This window comes from Ptychodera flava, chromosome 12, assembly GCF_041260155.1.
Source record: "Ptychodera flava strain L36383 chromosome 12, AS_Pfla_20210202, whole genome shotgun sequence".
Taxonomy (NCBI): domain Eukaryota; kingdom Metazoa; phylum Hemichordata; class Enteropneusta; family Ptychoderidae; genus Ptychodera; species Ptychodera flava.
The window spans coordinates 13025174-13032383 of NC_091939.1; positions in this window are offsets into that span (position 1 = coordinate 13025174).

A 7210-nucleotide genomic window follows, 5' to 3' on the forward strand; every position below is an offset into this window, starting at 1 on the left:
CTCTGTGTGTGGTTAGTCATAATTTTAGCGAGTGAATGGCTGAAGGGCGAAGAAAATGAAAAACTAATGGAAAATCGTTATAAATCTCAGGTGCTTCATTTTCCGTAATCGGAAACCCGATGACACTTTAATGTCAAATTTCAGCATTTTTTGATCACCATTTATCGGTCATGGTACTCAGCGCTTGTGATCAGCTCGTCTGAACGTCTCTATAAAAATACGAAAATCGAGCCTCATCCATTCGCCACCGACAAGTCATTAGACTTTATGGTGTCGATTGGTATATAAAAAAAACACAGGCGCTTATTAAAATCGTGTCCCTAATAATTGGGATCTTGATTATAAAGTATAGTAAATATTCTGTGATGGAGGGCCTGTGCGATAGAGGGGAGGGCGGGGCTGTGGCGGAACTATTAACCAAGAATCGAAAGCAATGATAGATTTGATAAAAATGTCAATAAAAATATATTTGTGAAAGAATAAACAGCTGGATTTTGTGTTCAGTTTCACTTTTATACTTACAACGTGTAAATCTATTTCCAATGTGTTGATTGTCTTAATGGCGTTTTGTGCAGAATGAACAGAGGAGAAAGATTTAGTCAATTTCATTGAGGTGGATACGCATGCGTCATTTATCTCGCTAAAAATGGACCCGGCCAGATGGCAGGGAAAAGGAAGAAGTAGAACGGTACATCGATATCTTCATTGGTTATGTTTACATACACGTCTTGGCGAGGTTCGCTTTCCTGTTTGATAGCCGGCCTCTCCTTACCAAATAAACATCCGCTCGTCAGGTTCATAAAATCAGTCACTGTGTTAAAATCTCAAGCACGGGTAAAAAAGTAAAGGTGACATTTGTAGAATTCTGACCCGCCAGAAGGCCTTTCCTGTTTTATAACCGGTCTCTCTTTGTAAAAGAAACAGCTGCCCGTCAGGTTCATAAAATCTGGGTTAAATCTCAAGCGCGGGTAAAAAGTAAAGGTAACATTTGCAGAATTCATCTCCGACCCGCCTGAAGGCCTATCTATGTCATTCCTAGAAATGTCATTGAGTTGAAAGTCTGCGCCACGCCCCAACCCAGTAGTGAAAAGGTTATCATGCTCACTTCACAGTGAAAGTATCCGGGTGTAGCAAAGAACGCCTACTTTTCCGGCGACAAGCACGGTATATTCAGTTCGCTTAATTAGATGCAAGAAAGGTCCAAAATATACGAGGTCTACACAAGTTGAGGGATATACAATGATTGTTGAAATTATGGCTGGTTTTCGTGAGCTCATTTCGTCGTGTTTTAATCTTTAATGACAACGGGTGGCATTGAAATCCCAGTTGCCTCGAAAGGATCTCCCTTGAACTAATCCTCGGCGGCTTTCAAAAAAGCGCAGCTATATTAGTCCATCTCACCTTTACATGCTCCTGGGCTGATCAACATATTTAATTAGGGGCGAGACGTGTCCTTTTATTCCTATTGGTTATAATGAGGAAAACTGTGGACTGTGCATTGCTCATGTCGCAATCAGGAAAACGTTCTTGATATTTTCTCGGATTTTTATTTCATTTATTGGAAGCCTAGAAAAAGGAATCCCAACTTGAAATTCAGAAAATAAATTGATACTCCACTGAGGTTTTTCCTCGCACCAAGTGAGCATCACCCTGGTTTATATGGGTAAGCTGCCCATCCGCCGAATGAGTAGTTTTCAACCAACCATATCTAGTGGATTAATGCCCCAACTAGAGCAATAAAATTGGTGACCAAGTCCGATAAAATTGCCAGTTCGTGCCAAATCTGACGCCAACGATCAGGTCTTTTTTATTTTGTAAATGGTATGTAAGATGTCGACTAGCCTTACGCTTTCTGCTTTTGTTCTTTTTTTTGAGTCATCCTACGTCTGTCTCTGTCTCACTGTCTCTGCCTATGTTCGTCTCTGTCTCTCTGCTCTCCTCTCTTTGTCTGTCTGTCTGTCTCCCTCTCTGTCTCTGTCTCTCTCTCTCTGTCTCTCTCTGTCTCTCTGTATCTGTCTGTCTGTCTGTCTCTCTCTCTCTCTCTCTCTCTCTCTCTCTCTCTCTCTCTCTCTCTCTCTCTCTCTCTCTCTCTCTCTCTCTCTCATTCATTCTCTCACCCCCAGCCGACAACATTTAAACTCCACAAGGCGATATTTATTACGTGTGGATCATTTCTCGCTACTGAAATTGAATCAGAAAAAAAGGTAAAAAAGGTAAAAATAAAGGCAATCAGAATGAAATTTTTGCCAATCTGAAAATTGTATGGATAGGATTATGTACTTGAGTAAAGAAGCTTGGGGAGTGCTTAGCATAAATGTCAGCATGTTCATGTTGAACTGTAACCTATACTTAGTATGAGAAATCTTGCACCTGTATCCTTTATTATTACATATCAAACTTATCGTCCAAATGAAATGTAGTTTGAAGTCAATGAATTCCTATAATTAAATGTTGCCATGGATGTGCAATTGAAAGTCTGTGCTTTAAGAACGGAAAGCGTTTTGTAAAGACGGTTAGTTAATTCCCCGAGCGCATGACTGCACGAACATACCATACTTTTTATGACTGTCAACGCTTTTCGATAAAAGGCTAATAAAGAAAAAAATTAATACCATTGTGAGACTTTAGTTCGTTTTTCTGAAACTGTATCCCTCGAGATACAGTCATCATTGGATGATCCAAAACGTCTTTTGAACCCAACATAAGAGTCCTGCCTCACCATCTCGTAAAAACACGTCGGTGCTGTTCTGTAAAAAAGGGGCATTTCGACGGAATCGATATGAGCAAGAAACAGGAATTAAATAATATTTGATTTTCAACAAAGCGTGTGTGATCGTTCTGTCTACATTCCCGACAACAAAAAAGTGGAGTGAAACAAAATAAAAAGGTATATTTCTCCGAGTTCGTTTAGAATAAAAGACTTGTTACGGTATAGAAAGAGATAGGTAAACGAGTGTCTTGCTTGCTTGGTTTTTGACACGAAACACTTGTATTGGAAAGATGAATGGATGCTTATTTTTTGACCTGATGCTGACATGGCGACTTAGTCTCTAGGTTGTCAGAATTTATTTTCCTATAGATTGGCCTGATGTGGATTTCAATGAACTTATGTTTAGTTCTGTGATTTTATATTTGGGTAAGCGTACATCTCCGAGCCTTTTCAAGCACACTTTAAGGTCTGGCCTCAATTTTGCTTGACATTTTTCATATCATGCCACATAAAAAAAATTAGCTTCACTGATTTGGACTGAAGGAAAGTTTTTAAGTTGATAGATTACATATCAAATGTTTGGCTTCTGAGAAAAGGGATTTTGACACAGTCGCATGATTATATCCAATTTAGTCATATGTAACCAAATGACTTTATTAAGTTTGTCTCGTTTCAGTGAGCGCATAGGCCTAATAGGTTGTATTAAAGGAAATGAATGGGCTGAATGTACCGAAAGTTAGTACAGACGAAGCTGTATGCATGATTCAGAGACTAAAGCCCGTTCCCCAACATTTGCCGTTTCAAGGGCTCCTCCAGTGCCCGTGCACATTCACTGTTGAACGGTTTCAAGAGACCCATTGGACATAGGCCAAACCCGGAATTCGAATCGACCACGGTACAAACAAAGCCATGTGCGCAAACGCGCACAGACGTACGTGTATTTCCATACGCGTTCAGTACACATGTGGGTTTGTTTGTACCGGCATCACGTGATTATATGGGCGTACTGAGTATATGTAGAACGGCGTACGCATCGCGTCCTTTTTATTCCGGAGTAGAACAATTGCAGGCATGTATCTCGCGCGCTGTACAAGTTATGTAGACAGAAGCGCGTGCAAGATAGCATTCTACACTTGCGTCATAAATCGGAAGAAAAACCGTTGACATTGCAGGAAAACGGTCGATACAAGGCCCATTTGACGTCAGTCACGAATGTAATAATAAAGTTATTATACGTAAATACCGCAAAGAATGTAGTCCGCACATGTCGCCGTGCATCGCCGTGCGCGAATGTCCTCCTCCATTCTTTGCGGTATTTTCGTAATAACCTTATAGTATACTTCCAGTAATTTTTTTCGTCACATGATAAAGCTAACATGGTTGTAAATATGCAGCTATGCTAGAATCGCTACCTACTCATATTTTTGTTGTAGGCCTATTCTGCGTTCGTAAAAGTGCCTGCCGTCTCCCCAAAACTTACTCGAATAACTGCAGATCGTGTCACACATAAGAAATTGTCTTATTCACAAAAGGTAGCACAGAAGCAAAACTTAATCTCGAAATTTGCTTTAAGTTTGATACGCTGATATAAATTGACGTAATTTTTTTAATGACCGCACGCGTGCGCGCCTGAAACTTATTCTAGTCTAACGTGAACGTGAAGAGAGGTGAGATTACAAGTTCTAAAGTCTGTTGACATTCCCATGGCAACTCGAACAAAACTTGGTCTCGAGAGAACGCGTTGTCGCGAAGCCACGACAAGTACGTACTGAGGGATGTTTCCACGGTAGCAACACTGAGTTACGTGAGTAATACGGAAAGGTTTGTCATATGCCAGTGTTTGAGACAATTTTAAGTGAGTGATAAAAGGAATGTAGATTATTGTCATCGTTTCACGCTCTGAAGGTTCAATTTTGTACAGAGCGGTCTTCCTCTATAGATTCCGTGGATTCACCGTCATCAACCGATTCACGACTGTTACACACATCATTGAACAAATACGTCATCGACACCTTGAACTAAGCTCTGATTTAGAAGTCGTGTCTTAAATAAGTTCGGCAAAGTTTCAGGTAAAGGATGTGTGAAGCTTGACGTCATAGCGTACTAGGCCTGATGACGTACTTACTAATGGACTAGGTCAAAACATCTATGACGACCGCAGAACACGCGATCGCATTCTCACACCATGGTCACACAAATAGTTGAGTAGTTACAATATGAATCATTGCACAGACAACTATCGTATCTGAGTTCGAACGGTCGCGATATCTAGATCTGTCGGTCGGAAAGATGCAAACGATTTATTTATTAATTAGGCCTGAGGTAGTATGCGCCTCGAAAGTGAAAGACTTAAATTTTTGCTCAAGCTTTTCTCAGGGAATCTTTCAACCATTGTCTTTCAACATCAAGAATAACAATTGGGGGTCACCATGCAAATTTTGGTACTTGAGACACAAATTAACCCAAGATTTGAAATTCAAAATGGCCACCATCACTGTGTTAACTCCATGGATATAAATAAAATTTTCGATTTTCGAAAAACTAAGCAAGTGAACAGTTTTATTAAACCAAAAGCTTTAAAATGAACCCCCATAAGTGGTAGGTTAGGAATGAATTGTAATTGTTTGAAAGTCCGAATATCTATCCCCGAGGCGCATTCTAGGTAATTTCATGATTTCCGAAAAAGTTTCCTGTCATGTTACCGAACCCTGTCGTCAGACATCAATGTCGACATGCAGCTCTAGCCTGACCATAGCCGTTTGTGCCATTTTGTCCCGCAGTTGGAATGTTTCGTTAGACACAAACATTCGGCACGCTTTCGAGCCTTTTTCTCACTTTTATGGGGACAAGCACACTCTACAGCACAGTGGTTACGTCGGTATTTTTGGCAAAGAACGCACAACGGACTGTCGACAGTCTTATTCAACCAAAGCACATGACCACCGCATGACAATGGCTCTGCGTGGCAGGACTGTGTCTTGCAGGCTGTAGGCCTTCCACCACAGAGCTAGTCTTCTCAAGGCTTCTGTCTGTCTCATCATGTGTTTGTGCACCGACATGGCACAAACTACACCAATCTGATTAAAATCGTATGCGACGTTTCCACCTTTGCTTGTTCTTTGCTGTTCTCGTTAAGGTAGTAGAACGCGCCTCGGGGACAGATAGTTGGACTCTCAAATTTCTACAATTCTTGTCTGATCTACCACTCGAAGGGGCTCATTTTAAAGCTCTTGGAGAAAGAAAAACTTCTACCGTCTTAGTTTTTCGAAAATCCAAAATTTAATTTTTCCCAATGGAGTTAACACAGGAGATGGTGGCAGTGTGCGAAATTAACGTCGGTCCGACGGTCCGAGACCGACAGATTTCTCGTCGGGCCGAAAGTTTTTTGCAACATATGTCGATCCTTATGACCGACTGAAATTTGGAATATGATGAAAATTTTTCCGTCAAGACCTGTAACAGATGCAGATGATGACTGACTCTGAATCATTTGATTCAGACTTGAATGCCATGCACCTATCAATGTTTTTCACCGTGGGAGTGCGGGGCAACAGGGGATATTGATCGCACTTCGTGTCCTGATGGTGAGGAATTCGATCTCTATATGATAGTAGGGCCTACGCCAGACCCCGGGGGGTCGACAATGTCACAACATAGTAATTTTTGTCTTGCGACTTTTTGCATTTACGAAGAGTCTAATCCCTCCAATCGACGCGCATAGCACGGTGCAACTGATTACATTCAGATCAGTATGAATTATGCCCGTGCATGCAGATTCTAGCAATAGAATGGATTGATTTTGGTGCAACAATGTGGCACAATATTATAATAATACTCGTCTAGTGAGTGTAACCATGGTAATGTTAGCATATCTGTGTCATATGACAACAAAATCCAGTATCCCTTCACTAGTTCCACACTTTAAGTGTTCGGACTGTACATGTATACAAATGTACATAATACAGCCCTTCATTTTATCAAACTGACTCCGTTTTCTTTGCTTTGATTTTCCATTGAAGCGTTCAAAACATAAACAGTTCATAGATGAGTTTAAGACAAAAACCTACAACGAGAAAAGTGCTGTTGACTAAACATATTTGGTTTTGAAGATGGAGATATTTTTTAACCTCTATGGTTTTGAACTACACCCAATACAAGGACTAGATGTTACACAATAGCCCAATTGTGCTACCTGCAGTCGACAGTCAAATTCACATTTCGCTGCATTTTTTTATGGATCGCTAGAACATCCTGCTTACTCGTTGGTCTTTCACAAGGCGGCGACTGATACCACGATATATCGACGTGATAACAAGTTTACACTCTATAAAACAAAGCGGCATTTTCATAACAGTTTTGTCGAGTTGCACGATCCGTCTCGTATACTCTCAGAGACTGAGGGGCTTCAAATTGTTTCGATGTATATCGTTTTACGACAGGCATGCAAAACTCACCGTCACCCTGGGCTGTAGGCCTAAATGTCGCAAAAAATGACGTCTT